We start from the raw sequence: 26,766 nt of genomic DNA, 5'->3' as shown, positions 1-26,766 counted from the left end.
AAGACCCTTCTATTTTCCTCTCCTTCAGGTCCATAAATATTTCTTGTATATTTTGGGGAAGATGTTAAGACTTACTTCATGAGTCTTGGACTCACAGCTTTCCTTGCTGCATTTTTGTAAACTTTTCCAAATCGTTTCAATGTTGATCCCTCTTTTTCCACAAGAGTTACACTACTTGTCCCTTTTTGTAAGGGCACAGCTGTGTTCTTCTTTTTCAATTAACCCTTTTTCTTTTTTTTTTCCTTTTAAAAAAAAAAAAGATTTCATTCATTTGACGGAGAGGGACAGAGAGAGAAGAAGAGCAGGGGGAGTGGCAGGCAGGGGGAGAGGGAGAAGAAGCAGCGTCAGTTAAACAGAACAGGGAGCAGAAGAGAAAGCCCAATGCAGCATCAGTCCCATGGTCCCCCTGGGACCATGACCCGAGCCAAAGACAGCCACCATCTAACTGACTGAGCCACTCAGGTGGCCCTCATCCTACCTTTTTTCATATCACATTCATGACATGTGGTTTCTTAATTCTAGGAATAGTCATGTCTTTTACAAAACTTAAAAATAAAATTGAGTAATTATGTTATTTTTTTCTAGGAATACTACAAAGCCAGTAAACACTACTTAATCCCAGGAATTTGATTTTTAAAAAAAATATGTTACTTTGGTTATTCTTTTACTTCTTGGAGTACCTAAGTATTCCAGATAGTATACTATCTTCTAGGAAAGCAAAAATAAATTTCCTGCTTAAAATGTACTCAAAATATCATGGAGACATTGGAGTATAAATAATTTTGATTCATGTGGTAAATAAAACTATGTGATAAAGAGTTATGGGAACATAGAGGAGACAGAAATTCATCTAAAGAATTAGAGACAGCTTCATAGGGGAGCACATCTTTGAATTGTGTATGAAAAAAGTGAATAAGCATACACAAAATGGAAAGGATATGAAAGAGATGCCCATGTTGCAGAAATATATTTTATATGTAGAGGTAAAAGGTATAAAAGAGCATGGTACAATTAGGGAAAGGAAACAAGTATGGCTTGAATCAAGACTAGATTATGTGAGGAGGGGAGATAGAAATCTAGTGGGCAGAGTATATTAGCAATAGATTATGTAGGGACACCGGGTGGCTCTGCCACTGAGTGTCTGCCTTTGGCTTAAGGCGTGATCCCAGATCTGGGGATGGAGCCCCGCATTGGGTTCCCTGAGAGGAGCCTGCTTCTCCCTCTGCCTATGTCTCTGCCTCTCTCTGTGTCTCTCATGAATAAATAATAAAATCTTTTTTTTAAAAAAAGGAATAGATTATGTAGCTCTGTTTTGCCAGAATTTGGGCTATAGTCAAAGGTGAATGCAAACATGGAAATGTGCTAGGTTAACATGTAGAGTCTATTTGTTGGAACTGTTATATTCAAATAATGGAATGTTTTTGTTTAGCAGCAGGCAGAGTTCTTTTGCTCTGCGTGACTGTGGTGGTGCCCCCACTGAAGCAGACCCTGCCATCTTCAATTCCCTGGACATCAACATGTATCCGGCAGAAGGGGAGGCAAAGAGACCATAAAGTGTAGTACAGGAGGTTTTTATAAGCCAGCCCTGGAGGTAAGGGCACTTCATTCTTTCTTTAAAAAGATTTTATTTATTTATTTATTTATTTATTTATTTATTTATTTATTTGTCTATTTATTTATTTATATTTTTTATTTTTTTATTTTTTAAGATTTTACTTATTCACGAGACACACACACACACACACACACACAGAGAGAGAGGCAGAGACACAGGCAGAGGGAGAAGCAGGCTCCATGCAGGGAGCCTGACATGGGACTCGATCCCAGGTCTCCAGGATCAGGCCCTGGGCTAAAGGTGGCACTAAACTGCTGAGCCACCTGGGCTGTCCCTGATTTATTTATTTTAGAAAGAGCAAGAGAGTGAGAGTATGTGCTCACAAATGGAGGAGGGGCAGAGAGAAAGAGAGAGAATCTTGAGCAGACTCCCCACTGAGCACAGAGCCCCATACAGGGCTTAATCTCATGACCCTGTGATCATGACCAGAGCTGAAACCATGAGTTGGACGTTTAGCTGACAGAGCCACCTAGAAGCCCCCTTTTTTCCCATACTCTACTGGCTAGAACTAATGGACAAGCCTATATATCTACTTGGAAGAGATATTGGAGAACATAGTGGATTGTATGCCCAGGATAAAAGTTTCTGTCCCAGTAATGCAAAAATTTTAAAGTGGTAGGAGTTTTCAAGAAGGGAAATGATGTATCTAGTTTCTCACTTGGATGAAGAATACCAAGAGAGCAAGCTTGGAGGAAATAAAGCAAGTTTAAAAACGTATATGTTGAGTTTGAGATGGTTTTAGCATAGGAATATAAAAGGAGGGTAAGCCTGGAGCTTGGAAGCACTTAAATTATTGTTAAATCTTTGAGAATGATCCAAACAAAAGTGAGATAGTTGAAATTACAAGGATTAATTATCTGACCAGGAATAGTGTGTAGGGTAAGTAGAGAGCAAAAGATCTACCTTAAAATTTCTTATTTAAATAATTGAGTAAATTAACATGAATCAAAAAAGGGCAATGGTTGTCAGAAAAGTAGGAAGAAAACTAAGAGCAGTGTCACCAAAGCCAAGAGAAGGAATGGTTTTAGAAGAGGACTTAGTCAACAGCATAAAATGCAATAGAAAATCCAGGTAGGAAAAGGATCAGCCAATGAGCTTAACAATTAGAGGTTTTTAATGGCCTATGGAAAAGCAATTTCAATTAAATTGTTGGAGTAGAGGCTAGGATGCTGTGATTTAAAAAAAGAATGGGAGAGAACTATATAAAAACAAAGCATGACTCTTTCAAGAAACCTGGATAAGAGGGAAAAATAAGAGAGAGAGATAGTGACTTTAGGGAGAACAGGGTTGAGACAAGGTTTTATTTTGAATTTTTAAAGGGTAGTAGATATTTGAACATGTCTGTCGGATCAAGGGAAGGAGCAATGGAGGAGGTTTGAAATATCCAACAGACAGAATAATTGATGGAGCAATGCTTTAGAGGAGGAAAAGTTGCAAACATAGGTAGGGGCATCAGCTTTAGAAAGAAAATGTCAATATTTTCTTTTGGAGAGGCAAAAAGAATGAAAAGTTTAAAGGATACAGCCATTTGAGGCCAGAGGGAATATGATTCTGAAACTCAAGTTCTACTGTTATTTTCTTGAAGAAGTAGGAGGCAAGGTCTTCCAATGAAAGTGAGTTAGGGGTGAGAGGAGAGTTGATGGCTGGATAAAATGGAAAAGGTTTAGAAGATTCATGGTAAAGGGGAGGAGGAGGCATCCAAAACCCTTGTGAAAGTGTTTCTAGGTATCACTGAAAACCCAAATAGGACAACAGTTATATTATGTCCTGTGTCTTCAGAACAAATTCTCCATTGAAGGGTAAACCCTTCAGCCTCCACTCTCCTAGAGCCTGTGTGGGTTCTCTACAATTCCTTTGGGTCCACCATTCTTTATGGAACTCTTTTGGAAGACAAATTTGTTTACCATAATCTGCCAAACTCTCCAATTTGACAGGCCTTATGGGTAAATGGGCAAAATCTTAACCATTTCCCTGTTTTCTCTCTTCTTCAAAATGCTTATTTGCTGATAACTTTTACATCCTAAGACAGAGGAAGAAAATTAAGTCTGTTACTAAAATACCATAATTTAGCTGCTTTTCTGCATATGCATTAATAAAACATTAGTGATCACATTCCTTGTAGCTTCCTCATTCATAACACTCAATATATTAAGATCTTGACCATCTAGTTCATGATTCAGGAAATTTCAAAAGCCATGCATCTTATCGTCTGGGGTGCTGAGATGAGGAAGGAAACGGACATGGGGTAAAATTGAGACTAAGAAGTTTAATTTTGATTCACCCTTAGCTTGGCTCTCAGATGTTTACATATTAATAGAACCATAGTTCAGAAGACTGCCAGTACCAAAGAGTCCAAGCCAGTTGTCTTAGTCTTCCTAGGTTGCTATAATAAAATGTCATAGATGGGGTGACTTCAACAACAGAAATGTATTTTCTTCTTTGTTCTGGCAACTGAAAATCCAAGATCAAGGTGCCAGCAGGGCTGAGATCCAATTTGATCCTCAGGCCTATATAAAAATGGCCAAGATATACAAAGAATGTCTGACCCAATCCAGGGAGCTGGGACTCTTTCAAAGGTATTAAGTCTTCATAGAAGGTCTTGAGACTTTTCTGAGACACAACTCTCCCCACATGGTAAGGCAGAGGCTACTGATACAGAAATTGGGGATGGTTTGTAGCCACAGGTATATATCATTAGTCACTTCAGATGAAAGAAAGGGCTGACACATCCTATAGAACTATTCACTCACTACAACCATATTGCTTTCTTCATTGTCTTCTCCACTTCTGAGAAAGCATGGAGAAAGGATGGGAATGTTGAAAGTGGAATCATCATCATAAGATTAAGCCAGCTAATGGTAGTGGTAGGACTAGAACCCAGGCCCCAAAATGTCCAAGTGTTGTACTTAGACAAGTATATATTATTGCTAGTCTAGTATATATTGCACCCTAACTTTGAAGTCAGATTGACATTCTCTATAGGGAGCAGAGACCTCATCTCTGTTTTATCACTTCTAAATTATTGTTTGAGACTTAGAGGGTGAAGTGGCTTCTGGAATGATGAAAATAAGGGCTCACCATTTTGTAGCACTTACGTGTCATCCACTTTTGATGTGTGATATCATTTAATTCCCCCCAAACAACACTGTGTAGTAGATATTATTACCATTTTCATTTTATAGATAAAGAAAGGTTGAGAGGAGAATGAGGGGCCACAGCAAAGAAATAGCAAATCCAAGATTCAAACCTGGCTTGACTGAGTGTAGAGCCAAAGGTTATTACTAGGAAACCACAGACCACGTGCCTGGTAGAAACTGCCTGCTCTCATCAAGCAGAAAAGTGAATTCATATAAATCTTTAGTATATTGGTATTTTTTACAACATGTATTTTGTGCCAATACGTTGTTGGACCCAGCCATTTAAAGATAATGCAAGTTTTCCCCTAAATGATAAATCAAACATTAATGATGAAGTTTATTCTCCTCCTTCTCACAGACAGACTTTCAGAAACACAAACCTCAGAGAGGCAAAATTAGGAGCCCTTCTCTGGAAAGAATGAACAATTCAGAATCCCACGATTGTTTGAAATAATGTCCTGATTCAAAAAAACAAAAAAAAAAAAAAAACAAAAAAAACCACAAAATGCAACCAGAGGCTTAAAGAATGAGGTTGAGATGTTAGTCCTAAAATTATCCATTTTCCAACCTCAGTGAAACATCAAATATACAGTTGGTCTCTTCCCCACCCCGATCCCCCATCGCCAGCTTAGAGAGTTCCAATTATCCCCAGAGGCACACCGACCTGCTGTGCTAAGTAATAGTCTCAGAATTCCATTCTGAGACTCTTTCTACAGCCCATCTCCACTACTGACTCACTGCATGATTTGCTAAAACTTGGTTTGCTCACTCACTGAGATGAACTAAGAGAAATAACACTCCTTCTAACGTTTAAGACTATGAGCAGACAACCATGCTCTCTGGGCAACAAGCAAAGAATGCTTAACAGATGTAATTTGCTTCGTGTTGCAATCAAAACCTATATACAAGAAATCATCCAACAGATAGTTAATGATATGCTTCATCATTATTTGACTGCACTGTAATTTGACCTAAATGGTGAACGGTTTGTGTAAATTACTATATTTATTAGCAATGACTATCTCTTAACGTTTGTATGGCACTTAAAAGTTACAATGCACTGTACCATAGATTATCTCATTATCTCACATGAGAAGATCTAACGAGCTCAGTAAATATTAGTTTAATTTAAATCACTCAAAACATGTTAGAAAAGCTGGCTAGTAATTACTAACTCCTTTTATGGATGAGGAAGCTGGGACTCAGAACACACAGCTATTTTGTGATTGGGCCAAAGCTAGAGCCAAAGCCATTTGACTTCCAGGGATGGCTGGTCCTTTCACTACCACACAGTCAAACATAGCACTTCTGAAAGTAACATTAATGCTGGGTGGAGGTGAAAAATGGGTGGACTAAGTAAAAAGTAACTTTTCAGCTGTCCCTCTACAGTTTAGTTTCCTCTATCTCCTTCAAATGGCTTATCCTTTAATCCTCTCTTCAGTAGAATTTTGCACCACCTCCCTCTTTCAATGCCTTAAGGCAGATGGATCTGTCCTTCATATTGGTTGAGATTTCAGAGGGTAAGGAGGAGATACAAAACATATACCTCTCAGAAGACTATTGCTACCTATTAATACTAGTTAAAAAATTATATTTGTATTATTGTGCTTTATAGTTTTTAGAGAACTTTCTTTATGTAAATGGCAAAAGTTTAAATAGCTTATCACAGGAGGGTTTCTATTATCTTGCTCTTGCCTGTCCCCACCTAATATCAGCTCCCCTATTCCTCTAGATACACTCAGCTCCAGTTGCAAGAAACTTACAACAAAACTTGAAGGTGATAAGGTATTTTGTACCCTCATAACCTAGCACAAGCTGTTTGCATTCATTGCCTCTCCCCTACTTTATCCAAAGACTTTAATTCTTTCTCTTCAAGGCTTAGTCATCAGAGTCCCCTGAGGGTGATTTTAAGGAACACTATACCTAGGCTTTGTCCTAGGCCAGTTGTATCTGAATCTCAAGGGCGGCAAGCTATAAATATGTCTCTATTTGATTTTGGTGCATGAGAGGGTTGAGAGCCATTATTCAGATTTCTGACTATCCCATTAGGCCTTCAGCTCTTTGAGGGGATGGAGGATTTCATTCAATTTTGTATTCCCAGAGCCTAGCATAGGGTCAGACTCATTTACTAGGCTTTTATTTATCTCAGAAACAGAACTGTCTGGGTATACCAAGGGATGCTGGAGTTTCAAACTCTGCTTTTATTTACCGATATAAGTAGGCTCCATGCCCAATATGGGGCTTGAATTCATGGCATTGAGATTGAGAGTTGTGTGCTCTACCTCCTGAGTCAGCCAAAAACCCCTTAAACTCTTCTTTTAAACAAAGACACTTTTGTACTGGGTCTTTGTATAAAGTTGCAATATGCCTCACATTGCTAGATGATACCTTCTGTGTCATCTTTTCTGACTTGATGCATTTCATTCATTTTTCTTGGTTTCCTGAAATCCAGTGTGTTTCCATTTTGGCTTCTGCCCTCTATCTAGCCCACATCTCTGATACTGCCATGTCTATGACTGTTACCAGTAATTGATGCTGGCTCTGTTTTCCAGTTAGCCTGAACATGGCCTCAGAATCCTTCTCAACCTAGAAATCCAAGCTCCATTTCAAATAAATCAGTAGATATGCAAGTCAAAATCTATTTGTATTCCCTGACCTGGACTCTTGAATTGATGACATAAATTTGGGTTGGCTAATCTGCTGAGTCCGTGTTTTCTAGTATAGAATTTCAATATCCCCTGGCTTTAGCACTACATTTATAGAAAAGAAAGGTGTTGCCCTGTGCCCTACATACTATAGACTGAATGTTTGTGTTCTTGCAAAATTCCTATGTTGAAAACTACTCTCCAGTATGATGGTATTTGGAGGTGAAGACTTTGGAGGTAGGTCATGAGGATAGAGCCCTCATGTATGGATTAGTGTCCTTAGTAAAGAGACCCCAGAGAGGTTCCTTGCCCCTTCCACCATGAAAAGTTACAGTAAGAACATGGTCATCTATGAACCAAGAAGTGAGACCTTACTAAGCACTGAACCTGTTAGTGCCCTAATCTTTGACTTCCCAGCCTCCAGAACTGTAAGAAATAAATTTCTGTGTATAAGCCACACAGTTTATGGTATCCTGTTTTAGCCTCCTGAGCATACTAAGACATCATCTCAAGCCTTGATTTTTGTCCTCAACAATCAAAGGAAATGAGCAAGTGTTAATTGCATTTCATGTGACCATCCCATACCACTATGTCAAATTTGGGGAGTATAATAGCCGACCTAAGAACAGTTGAAGTCATCTAATTATACATTCTCATCCTACTGATATTTACAAATAGCCCTATCCTGATATTTACAAGTAGCCCTATCCTGATATTTACAAGTAGCCCTATCCTGGTTGTTGCTGTGGGGCCACTGTCTTGTCTTGGCCTTGACACCCACTTGTCTCTAGGCTCTGAAAGTGGTTGGGCTTGACCTTTTGAGCTTTAATCATCACCATGAGAGAAAGTGCCCTGGGGAAAAAAAAAAAAAAGAAAAAAAGAAAGTGCGCCCTGGATAGCCTGCTAGTCCAAGAGGGATGTGCGACAAGTAGAGTAGACAAGCTCAGCTGCACCTGACATCATTTAATTCTTATATCCTATAAACAGCAATATGACTTTGGGTAAGTGATCTCACATCCATATGCTTGTTGTTTCAGACTTGTAGAATGAACTGTTTATAAACTGTTCTAGCCTTAAAACTGATTCTAACAAACTAGCAGTTGGAGGGGGAGGCAGAAATTAATGTCTCTTAATATACATAAGGAATATAGGATTCTTAGATTATAAATAATTTGAGCAAGGACATTCAAAAAATAAGTGTGAAGTGAGAATTCAAACTCAGAACTTCTGACTACAACACGACAAAATCTTTTACCATGCTATATAGATTCTGATTAAATCGTAGTTCTCTGCTTTAGAAAAGCAAGATGAGTAAATTTATCAACACTAGAAAATTTGGTTTGGAGAATATTGTGGTAAGAGTATTGACTGAAAAATGATTTTAGAACTTGTAAAACTTAGGGCAGACTGGAAAAGGGCTCAATTTGATGGTGAACATTGTGGGATTGGAGGAACCAGAGAAAGAGTCCTATGTCCTTAGGAATTGGATGGGATGAAACGAAGGTGATATGATCATTGTGTCTCACCAGAGAAGCTTCCTAGTGTTTCTCAAACCACTAATGAATTGAATATCTATGGAACACATCCAGGAATCTACATTTTAATAAGCTCCTCAGCTGATTCTTTTATCACTTATGCATTAAATATTGAGACTGCCTCAGATGCCCTTTAATACAAAAATCAACACCTGGGGTGCTTGGGTGGCTCAGTCAGATAAGTGTCTGCCTTTGGCTCAGGTCATGATCCCAGGGTTCTGGGATTGAGTCCCACATCAGGCTCTCTGCTCAGTAGGGAGCTTCTCTCCCACCATTCCCCATTGTTCACACTCTCTCACACTCTCACTCTTTCTCAAATAAATAAATGAATAAATCTTAAAAATACAAAGATCAACACCTGAAAAACCTACCATCAGGGAACTCAACACCTGCAGTCATTATTGTCTCACATCAGGAAGGATGTCCTAAGGTAAAACAGAAGACAAGCCATCCCCCACCCTAGAATCCAGTTATCCTTTATCATACAGGATTGAGCAATTAAAGGGCTAATTGCATGTGTCATTCCTGAATCAGAGATAATTCTCCAGCTTCTCTGTTAAATTCTGTTCCCACTTTTTCCTCCATATTTGCATCTCAGGTACTACATTAACTTGTTCTGTTGTTTTCTTGATTTCAAGATTGTTTCTGTGTTGCTTCCCTAATTTGGATTTAGAGGAAGTTATTCTAGACATCTGTTTTCTTGAGCAGAAACCTATAGTTAACATCTGGGTAGGACTTTCTCTTTTATAGGATGCTTTTCTTCACACCATCCATGTGGTTTGGTAAGAGTGGCTTTGTGCTTGCTGTGAGCCACCTTCTGGTTACAGCTGATAAATTGGAAGATGGGAAATTGCCTACTTGACCCAACCTTGCTCCCAAGATTATGAAAGTAGATTTAAGTGGTTTTCTCCGTGGACTGACTAGTCACTTCAAAGAAGTAAGTTTACATCAACAACTGTTAGTGGTAATATTTTTCCAAAACAGAGAAGGAGAGAAAGCACCGGTGGGGTAGGAGATACATAGAAAAAGAAGCAGATGTGCAAAGAAGTACAAAGAAAAGAGAGAGACAACCATTCACTTTTTATCTCCAGTTGATCTAGAGAGAGGAGTTAAGATTCTTTTTTTTTTTTAAAGATCTATTTATTTATTTGAGAGCAAGTGAGCAAGCAGGGGGAGGGGCAGATGGAGGGAGAGAGAATCCTCAAGTGGACTCTCTGCTGAGCATGGAGCCCAACACTGGGGCTTGATCCTAGGACCCTGTGAACATGACATGAGCTAAAGTCAAGAGTTGGATTCTCAACCAACTGAGCCACCCAGGCATCCCAGGAGTTAAGAATCTTATTTTCTCATATGGATATCCTATTGGCCCTGCTCCATGCTGAATCGCCACTGCATTGCAAAGCCATCTTTGTCATAAATTGATACTTTTGTCGGTCTATTTCTGGATTCTTTTCAGTATATTTATTTGTTTATCTTTGCACTGTCTGAAAGTGTGCATTTTGGAAATCTTAATATCTAGTAGAGTAAGTCCTTCAGTTTTGGCCCTTTGTATTTTTATATCATTAGAAGTTTATTAGTTTCTACCATAAAGAACCTACTTTGATGGGGATTGCATTGAATACTTAAATCTATGAAGAGATATATTTTTTAAAGATTTTATTTATTTATTCATGAGAGATACAGAGAGAGAGAGAGAGAGAGAGAAAGAGAGAGAGGCAGAGACATAGGCAAAGGGAGAAGCAGGCTCCATGCAGGGAGCCTGACGTGGGACTCGATCCCGGGTCTCCAGGAATAGGCCCTGGGCTGAAGGTGGTGCTAAACCATTAAGCCACCCAGGCTGCCTCTATGAAGAGAGAATTAAAGTCTATATAATGTTTTATGATCCAAGAATATGGTACATTTCCATGATTTAGCTTTGCTTTAAATTCTCTTAATCCTATTTTATAATTTTTACATATTTGCACATTGTTCATAGATTTATTCCTTTTTTGATACTTTTATAAATGTATCCTTTAAAATACCCATGTTCTATTTTTTGTGACTATTTAGAAATACGGATGGGGTTGCCTGGGTGGCAGAGTCAGTTAAGCAACCAACTGTTGGTTTTGGCTAAGGTTATGATCTTAGGGTCAAAACACTGAGCTCTGCATTGGGCTTCACACTCATCATAGAGTCTGCATAAGACTCTCTCCCCCTCTCTCTGTACTCTTCCTCCACCCTCTAAAACAAATCTTTTTTTAAAAAAAGGAATACAGGGATCCCTGGGTGGCGCAGCGGTTTGGCGCCTGCCTTTGGCCCAGGGCGCGATCCTGGAGACTTGGGATCGAATCCCACGTCGGGCTCCCGGTGCATGGAGCCTGCTTCTCCCTCTGCCTGTGTCTCTGCCTCTCTCTCTCTCTCTGTATGACTATCATAAATAAATTTAAAAAAAAAGAATATTTTAGAAAAAGGAATACAGATGATTTTTGGGGTGCCTGGGTAGCTCAGTTGGTTAAGCACTGATCTCAGCTCAGGTCTTGATCTCAGGGGCCTGAGTTCAGGCCCTGCATTGGGCTCCAAACTCGGCTACTTAAGAAAAAAAAGAAAAGAAAAAGAAAACCAGATAATTTTAAAATACACTGACTTTGCATCCAGCCACTTCTTCATATGTATTTAATAGTTGTAATAGTTTTTCTGTACATTATTTTGGATTTTTAATCTAATAATATCATCTAAGAATAAGACAGTTTTATTTCATCCTATCAAGTTATTTTAAGAAATGTTTACTATACATGGTAATAATCAGTATTTTTGTCTCCTCACAATCTCAGGGAGAAAGTGTTTTGTATTTCACCATTCAGTATAATGTTTGCTATACCTTTTTTGAGGGGAGTGGATTTTGTTAATTATATACATTTATTTTCAGTTTTCTTAGAGGTTGTATCATGAATGAGTATTGTTTTTTACCATATGATTTTTTTCTGTGTCTATTGAGATTATTGTATTTTTTCTTTTTTTTTTTTTAGTCTGTTCATATGATGAGTTATATTGACTTTGAATCTTAACCAAGCTTTTTATTTCTGAAAGACACCAAACTTTAATCATGGTATACTATCTACCTTTTTAATTTAATTAATTTATTTATTTTTTATTATCTATCATATTGTTACTGGGTTTGACCTACCTTCCTTCCTCCTTTTTTCCAGAAGATATGCAGGTAATTTCATTAGAGAAGAGGCTTATAATTTTAATTTAATATCCCTGTCATCTTTTTTTCTTAAGATTTTTATTTATTCATAAGAGACAGAGAGAGAAAGAGAGAGAGAGAGAGAGAGGCAGAGACACAGGCAGAGGGAGAAGCAGGCTCCACGCAGGGCGCCTGACGTGGGACTCAATCCCGGGTCTCCAGAATCATGCCCTGGGCTGAAGGTAGTGCTAAACTGCTGAGCCACCTGGGCTGCCGTCCCTGTCATCTTTTTAAATGACAATTAGACTGACTTTATCACAAGAGTTAGGATATGGAAATCTCAGTGTATTTATATTTTTTAAAGGTACATTGACTTATAAGGCAGATTGGTTGTGGGATGATAATACAACATAACAGCAGAAGCATTGTAAACAGTGCTGAAGGCAATTTATAAAAAGGTAATGGTAGTTGCTCAGGGAGTATAAAACTAAGTGAATCTACGTTTGTTGAGACTAGTGTTTGTTAATCTAGCACTTTATGTGTCAGCCTATTGTGGGACTCCTGTCCTCTTCAAATAGTACTTAGCACTTTATGGATTATCTTAATCCACCCTACAATACTAAGTGGTAGATACTTTAAAAAAATATTTATTTATTTATTTATTTGAAAGAAAGTGTGGATGTATGAGTTGGGGCATGGGCTGAGGGAGAGGGAGAGAGAATCTCAACCAGATTCCCTGATGTGGAGGCCTGACACAGGGCTGGATCTCAGGACCCTAGATCATGATCTGAGCTGAAACCAGGAGTTGGATGCACAACTGACTTAGCTGCCCAGGTCCCCCATTTGACAATTTTTAAATCTCCATTTTGCAGGTAGGAATATTGAGATAACACAAAGAATAAATAACTTGTCCAAGATGATAAAGAGTTCATATTTAAGATGGGATTTGAAATAATGACAATAATCTTATTATATAGGTATTTTCCCCATTTTACTTATTAGGTTATTCCCTTTCAGAGAAATTCAGAAACTGCCCTAATAGGGCACAACTAGTAAGGAACCGAGGTAGGTTTTAAACTCAAATCTGTGTAATTCCAGCATATATGCTTTTCCTTCCTTCCACATGGCTTCAGGGACATCCTTGGGCCTACTTTGCATACCATTCTCTGTAAAGAGCAGATTGCAACTCTCATCATTGTAAAGCTACACATTCTCAGAATTGGTTGAGTGAGTACATGGGCCTCCTGCCCAGATTTAGAATTCTTATCTCAGCTCCATCATTCATTAGCTGTGTGATGTTGGTCAAGTTGTTTAATCTCTGTGAAGGACATGGGGTAAAGGAATGAAGGTAATCTGTTTATTATGACTGTGTGGTGGTGGGATCATTGTTGAGAGACATCATAATGATCCTCTTTCCTCTTGAGCACGATGAGTTGGGTCTCACTCAAGTGTGCTAGGGCTTCATTTGTGTGTTAGCATGAGTGTCTCTCAGTTTTCAAAAAATATGGAGTGCTAAACACAATCAACATAAGGTTGGCACTACTTGCTTTATGACAGTTTTCTTAAAAATGTATCCATAATATTGTAACTACTATCCTTCCTCTACTAAAACAGAAGTCAGGTGAAGTGATTATGAACACAACTCTGAACCCAGAACCTGAATTCAAATCCTGTCTCTGTCACTTAGTAGCTGTGTGGCCTTATGGCAGATTACTCAACCTTTCTGTGCCCAGTTCCCTTCCCGAGATATGATTATTGGAATGGTGTCTACCTTGTGCAGTTATTATTAGGATGACACAAATTCATTAAATTAAAGTTTTTAGAGCAGTGCCTGGCACTCACTAATTGTTCATTTATTATTGCTGTTGGCATATTAATTATTATTACTACTACATGTCTTCTAACTGTTATATGAATAGTGAAGAAACATAAAAACCAAGCCATTTGACACCACCAGAGCTGTCAATTCAATAAGATCTGTTTGGACAACTTCAAAAGAAGTGTTTCAACATGTGCCATGAGCAGTACTGTGACACATTTGTCATATATAGGGGGAACACATCACTTAAATATATATATATAAGATATAGATATAGATATAGATATAGATATATAAATGAATTTATTCCACCACGAGTTAGACTTCCTACTTGCAATACATATTCTGTGTGTGTGTGTGTGTGTACATGTATGCTTACCTGATAAGTAGTTTGTATGGTACATAAGTACACAGGAATACTGTCCTTACCTGTCCTCATCCCCCAACCATCACCATGTTGCTTCCAGCCAGATAAGATCACTGTGTCACTGTTAACAGTTTTGAGTGAATCCTTTCCATTCTTTTGCTATAAATAAATAAATAAATAAATAAATAAATAATCAATCCAGTTCTTTGTACACAAATGGAATATCTATTTTTATGCAGTCTTTCCCATTACTTAATAGTATACTGAGGAAATCTTTCCATGTGACTGTTATAACGCTACCCCACCCTCTTTAGTCCTTGCATAGTATCTAATGATATAAATGCACCTTAATTTATTTTTCTATACCTTCCTTATTGTTAGACATTTCAGTTGTTTTCTGGCTTTTACTGTGAAAACAGTACTTCAATAAACATTATCCTGCATATTTTTCCATGCACATAGATATGCATTTCTTTAGGATAGGTTTCTGGAGGTTAAGAGTTTGTGTGCCCTGGTGTTTTAGTACTTATAAACCTTTTTTAAAAAAACGATCAATGTAAAATATCTGCTAGACATAGGACACAGGACTAGGAGTTTAAGTGTGTTGTGTCATTCAGTCTTTACTGTCAATTCTATCTGTAGGTGACAAAAAAGGCTCCTGTAGACTAGGCAACTTAAGCCAGTCATACTCCTGGTTGGTGGTATTAAATGTTCATTTTTTGGTGCCCTTCTGAGTAATTTTTATGCTCAAAAAAGACTATTCAGATTCAAATTGTTTTTAGAAGCTAATGTTTAATTTATTAAAGCAAAAAATCCAATACCTTTCTTCCTTATGCTTTTAAGTTCAGTCGATATACAGTATGATTCTGTTCATAAGTCTCAAGAATTTCAGCAATCACATGTGAGGGGATTTTGCATAATGTTTGCTTCCATTTACAACCTTTATAATTAAACATCTTCAAATATTTTTATAAGTATAAAATTTGATATACAGGATTTTTTTTTTTATTTAAAGCATTCAGATTGGTGACTGACAAGCTTTCCCAACTCCTTGCATAATTCCTAGAAACTTAAAAAATAAAACATAAATAAGCTGAATCTAAAGTCACTTTTTAGTGTTGAACATAAATTGAATATGACTTCAACTTAAAATATATATCCAAATCAGTTGCTTACACATATCAAATTAGAGTAAGAAAAGTAGAATCTTATCTCAATTGGCTAAATTACGTAAAATGTGAAGAATATAAAGTAAGATTTTAAAATGCACACTCTTGATTTAGAGTATTAATATTATGGGTTTTGTTTTCTTAAATATGTATAGAATTCATCCTGGATCCTCCCAGAATTTAAGATGCTAAACCATTAAGAATAATAGTTTTTGTCATACAATTTCAGGATTAATTTCTAATAAAGATTTTTGGTGATTTTTGGTGAGAATTTGGTAAATTCTCAGATTCTTGAGGTTACATAATATCCCCCCAAAATTATCCAGAATTTTGTCAGTCATCCTGACAAGATGCACTGAACTGTTTAGTCACTTTGTTAATTACTCAAATGAGCTCTATGTTCACCTCTAACATTTTGAAAGAAGTACATTTCAAACACAATAAACATAAAAGTTTGTTACTCAAAATATAGTGTTTAAAAACACATATTGAAAATAACATCTCATTTTCCCTAACCTTCTGAGACTAATTGAACAGATGCCTTTAAATGAAAAGTTAACAGGAAAATTAACAGACAGTTGTTAGTCTTTATTTGATATACTTCTCAGAAATTGAAGAAATAAATTCCTTTAATAATGTATACTAATTTTGTTTGTTTATTTATTTATTTATTTTTGCCAGTTAGACCATTTCTTTTCCTTTGCTTTCTATAAAATTAAAGTAGGACCAAGGCCAGGACCAGGGTGAGATAAGCAAGGCATCTAGAGAGCAAAATTTAAGAAAGCATTCACCATCCTGTAAGCATCGACTCCGTGCCCGCATGGCCCTGACAATAAGCGCCTCTTTCCTTGTCCTACCCTGGCCTTAATTCCCATCCATAATCCTGGCCCCAGTAAGACCTACTTGAAATTGTTGCTACTTCAATAAAAATTAAAGACAATTTTTGCTATTAGAACACTGCACAATTTTTGTTGTAGAACTCAGAAGGGGCTCAAAGAAATGATTGCCATTGCTATAATGAAAGTACTATATTGAGAATAGGCTTCTTCATGCATATATATATATATATATATATATATATATATATATATATATATGAAAACAGGTAAAAAATGCTGAATCCTGTCTCATTTCAGTGATAAGTCATAATCCTCCAGGGATAAATGGACACATTTTTAAACAAAAGCTCTGCATTAGTTCCCTATAGATGCTGTGACAAATTACCTCAAATGTAGTGCTTTTGAACAGCACAGACTCAACATCTTGTAGTTCTTGATGACAAAAGTCCAGAATCTCACAGGGCTAAATTCAAGGTGTTGTCAGAGCCGTGTTTTCTCTGAAGGTTCCAGGAGAACCCATTTTCTTGCCTTCTCTGGCACCTGGAGGGATCTGCATTTCTGGGTGCATCTTCTGCTCTGTCATCTCATCTCTTTCTCTCACTTTGATTCTTTTACTTCCCTTTTCTAAGAACCCTTGTGATTACACTGGGTCCACCCAGCATATTCTCCCTGTGTCAAGATCCTTAATTTAATGACATCTGGAAAATCCTTTTATCTTGTAAAGTAACATATTTGCCGATTCTCAGGATTAGAACATGAGAATTTTGGAGGGAGCATTATTCTATCTATTACAACCCCCTTTCACCTCATTAAGAGATGTATTTTATTTTATTTTTTATTATTTCATTTTTTAAAAGATTTTAGTTATTTATTCATAAGAGACACACAGAGAGAGGCAGAGACACAGGCAGAGGGAGAAGCGGGCTCCATGTAGGGAGCCTGATGTGGGACTCGATTCCGGGACTCTGGGATCACGCCCTGAGCCAAAGACAGATGCTCAACCACTGAGCCATCCAGGCGTCCCAAGCAATGTATTTTAAATGAAGTTTTAATACTTACATAAAAAATGTTTTATTAACACAAACAGTATTTTTCTATTCTTTAAAATCAATTCTGTATTAATTATAACAGTATGAATATCTTAACCCAAAGACCTGAATTTTAACAATTAGAATCTTATGGTTACCGAAAAATGCAATAAGCAAACTGTACAACATATAATTTTTCATTATGGAACAGTGTGATAGAATGATAATATGACAGTCCTTCAAGTATAAAAATATGTTACACAAGGATAAAATTCTATTGGGATGCAAAATAGATCTATGAATTGAAAAGCAAAATGGAATGATACAAAATTTTTAAATGTTAAAGACCTATTTCATGTAATCTACAAATGGATAAAGGCATGTGTCAGACCGTGAGTGGTATTTAGATTCTTTTGAATTTATTGAAAGTATAAAAAACTTTTATTTTCAAATACTAATATTTATAAATGTTAGAAATGATATACTTTACAGTTATTTGATCTTATTATAGAAACTTTTAGGTGAAAAGATAAAGTTGTATGATAGGCTACATACTTTCAAAATATTTTATAAGATAAATAAGCAGAAGTTTGTAGCCTGGAGGTATAGGGTCCTAATGTCACACTGAAATATTGTTCTAGGTCAAGAGCTACCCATCAGTATCAAGTTGTTAACAAACAGAATTTGATGCATAATTAGCATGTAAACTATTTTCAATCTCAATCTCTCTTGAGTCCTTATCTGGAGGTGATGATACTAGCACTAGCTTTGTTTCCAGGGTTTTTGTCAATACCTAATGGAACAAATTGTCCATTTTTTCCATAAATGATAAAGTGCAATACAAATTATAGTTATTAATGTTGTTTACTCTTATGTAAGTACTAACCAGTAATAGGGCTTTTCCTGAACCCTTTGTTTTGGAGACAATTTTGCCATGAACCTGCTTATGAGGAGATCAAAAGATCAAGTAGGAAATCCTGACAAATGCTCCTCTTCTCACTCATTAAATCTCCCTAAGGGATGACTTTAATGGGAACAACTGGTGACTGTTTACTGAGTTGTAAAAGTTCAGGTCTTTGGAGATTTTCATTTTACACAGAATCTTTCAAAGAGGGATTTTAAAGGTTACATTGAAATATGTCATCCTTACTCCTCAATCTTCATGCCTCTGACCTGCGAAGGACACTGATAATAGCATTGTGAGGGGAGGGGGGTAGGATTTGCTACTCTCCAGAGGCATTGGCCATAATTACTTGGTGGGAAAAGCAAATGATTTTCTCACTTGTAAGAAGACCAGAGCTTCCATTGGTTGTCATCCCTTTGGTAAATTGAATGGCTTTTCTTATGGTAATGTAGAGAATGAATGAACTGCACGTTAAGGAGCTGTCTGAATAAGGAAATGCATTGACGGTTCAGCATTATCTGAATTGTGTTAAGAGTGGCTTTGTCAAATTAAAATGAATGGCAGGTCAAAGCAAGAATTAGAAGCTTTTTCCTGCTACGCAGAAGACATATTAAATGTTCTCTAATTCCAAGAGTCCAAAAAATATTAGCCAATTTAGGTTACAGACACAAGCTTTCTTTATGGGTCTTATGTTAGAAACATGGAGAAATGAAAGGTTGCAACAGGCCTTTGCAAAAGCAACTCTTGCCTCTTATTTTGCTGCTTTCTGCCATTTTCCTGTCTCAGTTCCTTACACAGAGGACAGCTTTGTGTAGTAGACATGACATCAACTGGAGTCCATGAGAATCTGATTCCCTTTCTCCTAATTTACTCCTAGATATGTGGTAAGCTGCTTTATTTCTCTGGTTCTCATTTCTAAACTTTCAGCTATTGGGTCAGAGCAGCAATTTTTTAAATATATATATATATATACCAGAAAGCCACATAACCTTCAGCATTTTTCTTTTTTTAAAAAATTTCTTTAAAGATTTATTTATTTAGTTATTTATGACAGACACGGAGAGAGACAGACATATAGACAGAGGGGGAAGCAGTCTCCCTGCAAGGAGCCTGATGCGGGACTTGATACCAAGACCCTGAGATCACAACCTGAGCCAAGGGCAGATGCTCAACCACCCAGCCACCCAGGTGCCCCTAGCATTTGTTTTCTACTCCAGAAAGCCATCAAAGTATCAGTGGGGGAGATGGACGTTACTATACAGATAAATTTGAATGTACTTTAATTAATTTTAAAAGTATATTTTTTTGAGAGAGAAGTGACAGATGAAGAAGATAGATATCCAGTGAGGAGATGGAGCGCCAGAGATGCAATGTGGCTTCCCCAAAGACCTAGAATCTTTGCAAATTATCCTGTGAAAGAAAATATGCTTAAAGTCTAAAGAAGCTGGAAATCTCTTCCATATGGCTAGGAGTTAGTTGTGCCAACACTAGATGAGCTGGATTAGAACCTCAGAAGGGAGAGAAGAGAGTGAAACTCTGGGGTACACCTTCAGAATTTATTATAAGAAAACTTACTAAGCCTTCAACCTCTTTGTAAGCAGAAGAACATAAGCCAAGAACCCTGTAGCAGAAATACTACCTGATGAATGCTATGCAGATAAAAGCCTGATTGTCAAATGGAAAAGAGGGTTATGAGAACCTGTGAGGCTAGTGATGTATTTCAACTTGGAACACCAACTCTGGAACTAATTTCATTTGCTGGTTACATGGAAGAAAGCTGGATGTGGGGATGATCATCACGAATCTTCACCGTGGCTACAGGGGCTGCTAGGGCTGAGACCACTGTGGCTCCAGTTTTTAATTTGCTCCTGACCTTAAATTTTAAAGACTTCTGCTTTTTGTACTTGCAACTGCCACCTGTTCTCCCAGCAGCAATTTCCCTGGTAGTGCAGACAGAGGCCAGATTTGGAACACAGCCTCTACTGGTGATTGTTTTGGTGCTCCTCAGTTTCTATTATTCGTGATTAAAAATAGTGTGTCTTTAGACCTCAAAAAAAAAAAAGTAAATTGTTTTAAAATATTTAAAAATTATTTAAAAATACTTCTAATATTATTGCAAGTAACAGCATTTTGAGTTAAGACCTATTTCTGAACTATAATAGTGTCTTCAGACTTTTGCGAATAGTCTCACCTAAACTTCTCTTTCTATTATGTCAAAGGAAAAGGTTAACAACCACTTGTAGACTTCTGCTAGTTAGCTGACACCAACTCCTTTGGAGAAAAAATGATGCTTTCAAATTATCGATTCCAAGAAACTCATCGAGCTATTTTTTTTAAGGATAGAGAGTCTTGGTAGGAAGAATATAAATAACTGTGTTTCTTGTATCCAAGAATCTTCAAAAGAAAATCCAGCATTAGGTCTTCCTTTCTCTGTGTCTACTTTCTTCTGGCAGAAATTCTTGGATTAAGACCCTGGCATCTATCTCCCTTTCTCTTGGGCTCTTCCTTTGCTCCCTTTGGATTTTTCCTACAAAGCCTGGAGCCCTGAAGCTTTGGAAGCTGCCTCTCATATTACAAAATCCTGTGACATGAAGCCCAAATCAACCTGCTCTCGGCATTGGTATACAATCTCTTATACTCCTATGCTTGTCTCTTCTCCTTGGCTACACGTTCTACCTTGGATCACTCTTTCATCATTGTTATGACAAGGAGGCTTGGAAATCAGGCATGAGTTTATGGAGACAGGAACAAAGGGGGGGTTCAATCTGTTTGGCTTGAAGATTCCAGACATGTCTTTAGCTAAGCGAAAATATTACACAAGTGTAAGTCTAGTCAAACAGGCCACTGTACTGAGCTTTCAAATCAAAACCTCATTGTAATCAAATAGGGGCATTTGCCTGAATATTAGTCAAGTAGCATCTTTGTCCTTGCTTTCTGTTGTCATTTTAAGATAATAACTTGAACATAAATTTTGGCTTAGGGGGAGCTGGTGGAGAAAGAGGTTACAGAATCAGAAAATAGAGGGAATATTGGTGAAGATAGGCCCCTTTATTTTTCTTGAGATAAGATGGAAAGGATTAGTATTGAATGAATATTTAAGAACTTAATTTGGAGATATAAGATTCTGTTTTCAAACAATCTTTTTCTTGGTGTGTTCTGTTTTAAATACTGTCTGATACCAGTTCTATCATGTTTTATTCTAGGTCTAATCCTATCCCACACCTAGAGGAACCTGGACTCATCAATGATTCTTCATTCTCTCTTCCTCCTCTAGCTTCTTCACTTTAGCTTATAAACACGTTCAAGTACTCATTATCTTAAAACACTAACAACAACAAGGGCAATGGTGTGAATTGGGTAATGCTGGAATGTGCATTAAGCTAAAATAACTCATGTAGACCTGGTAGTTCAGGATGCGTAGCAACTTGGGGAATCAAGAGAATGAAGTGAGGAATGAGACCTGGATATTTTTTTTTAAGATTTTATTTACTTATTCATGAGACACACACACACACACACACACACACGCACACACACAGAGGCAGAGACACAGGCAGAGGGAGAAGCAGGCTCCTTGTCAGGAGCCAGATATGGGACTTGACCCCAGGACTCTGGGATCATGCCCTGAGCCAAAGGCAGATGCTCACCACTGAGCCACTCAGGCATCCCGAGACCTGGATATTTTAAAAACTATGTATGTGAATAAGCATGTGTTAGAATACTCTTTGAAAACAGAGCCTGGTGCATGACCTTCATCATGTTTTGTAATTTTGGTATCTAAAATATAGAATCAAGAAAGGACACGTGGTGATGCTTGCTTACATGGGGGAAAAGGTATTATCAGTAGGATCATGTCAAAGAGCTTATGGCATATGAAGTGATCATTAAGCACCTGAGGTGTTTTGCTAACACTATGCTTAAACCCTGAGGTATGAGAGGTAAATCAAGATCTAGAGGTCCTTAAAATGGTTCATAAAAATCTAGGACCCAGTTGGGAGCATTGATGTGAGACTAAAGTGTTAAAAGAGCTCTGAAAGAGGAATATCTTCTGGAGAACGGCTGTGCATCTCTTTCTAAGGGAGAGATTCTGGGAGGAGAGTAGGTTAGCCATTATCAACACAACTGTACTAAAACAATTATTTGCCTCATAGAATTTGGAATCAGAATCCTTGAGGGTGAGGTTTGAGCATAATATGCTTTTAAAAGATTCATCCGGAGACAGTTGTTTGTGCCTGGCTTACACTGCAGTTTGGTAATTGTGACTACTGTGTCACAGTCACTTAGATGGAATAAAGGAGGTTTGAGTTTTAAGTTTATAGTTTTCATAACCTCTTAGATTCATGAAATTCAAATGTTTCCAGAAAATCCTCCATTTAACTTATCTTTAGCATACACATCTATTTCTGTGGAGGCATAATTCCAGAAACAAGGCTACCAAAGCAACAAATAAGACCATAAGGTTGCAGGGACTTTAATGGTCTGCTTGAACACTAGCATGGAGGAGCACATGAGGGATTTGGTCTTGGATCATGTGTTCTAGAATACACAGATCATAGTGATCCTATAAGAACTTTGCCAAGCACACAGAAAGGGGTTGTATCAGAGCACTGTCAAAGTTCTTCCATATGCCCTCAAACACAAATTTTGTCCTGCTGCAGACACCAATGGCTTGCTGCTTCTGCATGTGACAATAGCACTACAGTGACAATGGCAGAGGATCTTCCAGAGCAGAGGGTAATCTAGACCTTCTGTTAACTGAGAATGTGGTGCTTATAAAACAAGGATGATATAAACTGTGACTCTAAGCCCTAGAAAACATAGAGTTCATTACGCAGGGGGCTCAAGATGTTGATGATGATGGGCTTGCTATTTCCCCTGATCTATGCCATGAAGCGGCATAAGTGGTCAGTTCTCAAGAGCTGGAAGCTGGCGTATCCACCACCAAAGTGACCCTGCCCCATGGCTGCTCCTCACTGTCTTTCCTGAGGGGGCCCTGGAGCCAAGGAGCCACCCTGGACCTGTTCAGGCCTCAGCTGTCCCTCGTGGCCAAGCCCCTCTTTCTTTGGTTAAAAGGGGAGGGGGCAGGAGACCAGGTTTTTGTTCAGACCCTTCAGCCCCCGCATCATGGAAATAAATTAAGTTTCTCAAAAAAAAAAAAAAAAAAAAAGAATTGGCACTGAATTAGCTTTCCAGAGGTTGTCTGTCCTTTGTTCTTGTGTGACTGGGGTGCTCAATCCTAGCCAAGAAAAATCTTGCAACCAGGCTGATTGGTGCTTCCACAAATGTGTGGATTTCAAGCTTGCTTAGGCCCCTGGGACTACTTGGTAATTCATCCCTATTTGTCTTCCTTTCTCTATTCCTCACAATAATGTATCCTAAGAATTCCCCACATGCAATTCAGTGTGTTTTGAAAACACCATTTTTATAAAAGACTACTTTCTATTCCATCATATGGTTGTTTTATAATGTATTTAAACATTCTCTTATTGTTGCGCATGGAGGTTGTTTCCAATTTTTAGCTGTTATGAATAATGTTGCCATGGATATCTTTGTACTAAATCTTGAAGAAATCTCTTATTATTTTTTTACAATAGATTCCTACTTGTAGAATTACTAAGTGAGAGTGTAGAAAATTTAAATATGTATGTGTACATATGTGTATATTTTTACAATAAAAATAATACATGCTTATTATAGAAGAAATATACAGATAAGCACCTATCATCTATAATCCCAAGACTCTGAGATTAACAGTTAACATTTTACTAAATAATCTTTTGGAAATGCTTTATGTATATACATAGTCATGAATTTTCCAGAAAAAAAAGGCCCATTATACATCTTACCAAATGCCCTTCAGAGGAACATGACAATATAAACTCCTATTTGCTGTATATGAGCACTTCCATTACTATAATTAAATAAATATGTCAGGAAATAATGTTTCATTATTTTTATTAGTATCTGTATAACTAATGAGTCTGATGATCATTTTACATGTTGATTTTTTTTGGTCTTTTCTCTTACTTTGTTCCCTCTTTTGGAGGGTAACGTTATTTTAAAGTGAAAAAAAAAAAGCACAAGGAAGAAAATAACAGTCATTCAAATACCCATCACACTGGATTAACCATTGTTTTGTTTTTAGTAAAATTTCTCTTTTTTATACATTATGTTACACAAGTAGTGTCTGAACACATTGTCTCTAATAAAGAAAGCACCTTGTACAAGTTAAAATCCCCTTGACTTTGACCTTTCAATATTTATATATTTTTCTTCCCTAAGAACTAACATGCATTTAAGAAGTCATCTTCTAAAAAATTACATCTATATCTGTACTTCTATATCTCCATAGAAAGTACATAATATGGTCTTGTGCCTGCACTGTTGGTCACCTGTTTTCAGCTAACGTGTTTCTGAAATATCCATATTGATAATTTTGAGCCACGTCATTCCTTTGAAGTACCACACATGCTGTCTGAATTCACAGTGTTTGTACATATGGATTTCTACTTTTTCCTAGTGTTACACATTTAGTTTGTATGATTACTTAAAAAGAAGTCTCAGTTCTTCCCAGGTATATGAAAATGTTTTATTTTTTCCAATAACAACAATAGCAGTGCTCTGTCCAGCTTTCTCCTGCCCCCTCCTGCTGAGTAGTGGAATCCCTTAATGACACTCATTTGAGCTAGTGAAGTCCCTTTCTGTTATTAAACCAGTTCTGCTTCAGTTCTTTAAGACTCAGTAGTGTACCTTTTATCACTGTAATCTCAGATTCTATTCAAAGCAATATCCCTCACTGCTGCACTCACACGGCATGTGGTTCTTAGGGTTTAGACTAGGGGCTGGGGGGCAGAATTGACTGCCCATGAATCCTCATCCTCAACCTTGCCCCATTTTCCTTTCCCTTCTTCTCTCTCTTGGTGAGAAGGGAAATAACACACATCATCTGTTTAAGAGCCCAACCTGGAGATCCTCTCTTGGGTTGGTCATAAGCACTTTCCTAGCTCACTGATTTCACAGCAGAAGAATGGTAGCAGCTTTCCACGGTCCTGTTCAAGGCACTCCTTTGTGGCTTTACAGCTCAGTGGTCCCCAGCAAGAGAGCAGGGCTCTAAGTCTCCTCACCTTCTGTTGCCCCTGATTGAGTCTAGTGAGCCAAAGTAGGATCTGCTTTCTAGATTTATGGGAGGGGGACTTGAGTGGATTGTCAGTGCCCCCTGCTGGCTGCCCCTCTGTGCTGTCCCTCCCTTGTGTGCCTTTCATCTGCAGCAGGGGCTTTCTGATGACTACGCAGAAATCTAACCAGAGGTAAAATGTCAGTCTCCCTTTCTTATAGATATCCCCATACTGTCCCCAGAGATTCTCTGGGCTTTTCCTTTCTGGGGTATGGAAACTGGAAGAACCTCTTCCTCCCAGTTCTCCCGATATGACCACAGGGTAGGAGCAGGTGTCACATGTCAGTTCTACTGCTGTGTTGTCTCTGTGTAAGCTCAGGGGGAGAGAGCTGGCTCCCCACATGGGGCAGTTCTTTGTACTTAGAGAATGAGAGGCTTTTAATGTCTTTTGTTCTCAGCTTTGTACTTTAGTTCTAGGAAAAAAGGAAATATCCCATTTGTACCTCACAGTATCTTTTTTACAATAGTTTTCAAGGTTTTACTGTCCCACACAATGCAGTACTGAACATCCTTGTGCTAACCTTTTTGTACACATATGAGTACTTGTGATACGAAACCTCTAGAAGAAGGCCTGTGTAGTCACAGGGCATGCACATTTTCAATTTTAATAGATACTGTGAAATTGTCTTTCAAAATGGCTCTACCAACTTGCACCCCCACAGCACCCTAAGAGATTATTTCCCTAAACCTTCATCACATTGACATTACAGGCTTTTTGTCATATGGATGAAAAGTATTATCTCATTTTTAATTTGTCACCCTTAATTTTTTTTTGGCAAAGAGAAATATATTTTCATTGCTCCCCCTTTCTACTGTGGTAATGTTTGGCTTTTAAATTATGTGTATGAGACCTTCATTTTTAGAGAATGCCAATGCTTTGTCACAGTATGTTTCACTACCCCCTCCCCTAATTATTAGCAGCCCTTCAGTGAGAATATTTTTTCTAAGATTTAAATCTTACTACAGCACACTCTTGCTTAAAATGTGATGTTTCCAATTGCCTTCAAACATAAATTTTAAACTTTAACAGGCATGCAGACTCCTTTAAAATATACCCTTGATATACTTGGTCAGCTCATCAATCAACATGGTCTCCTTGTATACCCCATGTGTTCCATGCATACTGAACCATCCTTGGCTAATCATTATTCTATCCCTTCTCTTGTTCTCTACTTTGGCCTGTGTTTTTCCTGTTTTCTCTGGAATAGCTTTCTACTCCTCAACTTCTATTCCTCTTTGAAGATTCTGATTACACATCTTCTCCTCTGGTACCTCCTGTCTCTTCTATGTGACTTGAATATCTCTTGAATCACAATTCTGACAATTGAGTGATCTCTTTGGGGCCAGGTTCTAGTTTAAGATCCTTGT

At 37.7% G+C, this 26,766-nt stretch overlaps 1 long non-coding RNA gene across 15 annotated transcripts in view; it reads left to right on the top strand.

The window, feature by feature from the left end:
• The window catches only part of LOC144286346 (uncharacterized), a 169,977-nt gene that overhangs the window by 32,201 nt on the left and 111,010 nt on the right, over positions 1–26,766 (top strand). For 7 of the 15 annotated variants that reach the window (XR_013354420.1, XR_013354418.1, XR_013354419.1 and 4 more), the window contains exon 1: positions 22,781–22,958. The exons of 1 other annotated variant lie outside the window; for it this stretch is intronic. This is a non-coding gene — a long non-coding RNA (uncharacterized LOC144286346). Of the gene's footprint in view, positions 1–1,429; positions 1,592–6,484; positions 6,538–22,780; positions 22,959–26,766 lie in introns of those variants that run through there. 7 more of the 15 variants (XR_013354429.1, XR_013354426.1, XR_013354432.1 and 4 more) reach the window with 6 other exon arrangements.

The sequence above is a fragment of the Canis aureus genome, chromosome 16 (assembly GCF_053574225.1).
Source record: "Canis aureus isolate CA01 chromosome 16, VMU_Caureus_v.1.0, whole genome shotgun sequence".
Lineage (NCBI taxonomy): Eukaryota > Metazoa > Chordata > Mammalia > Carnivora > Canidae > Canis > Canis aureus.
This window is presented reverse-complemented; position numbering and strand designations above follow the sequence as displayed.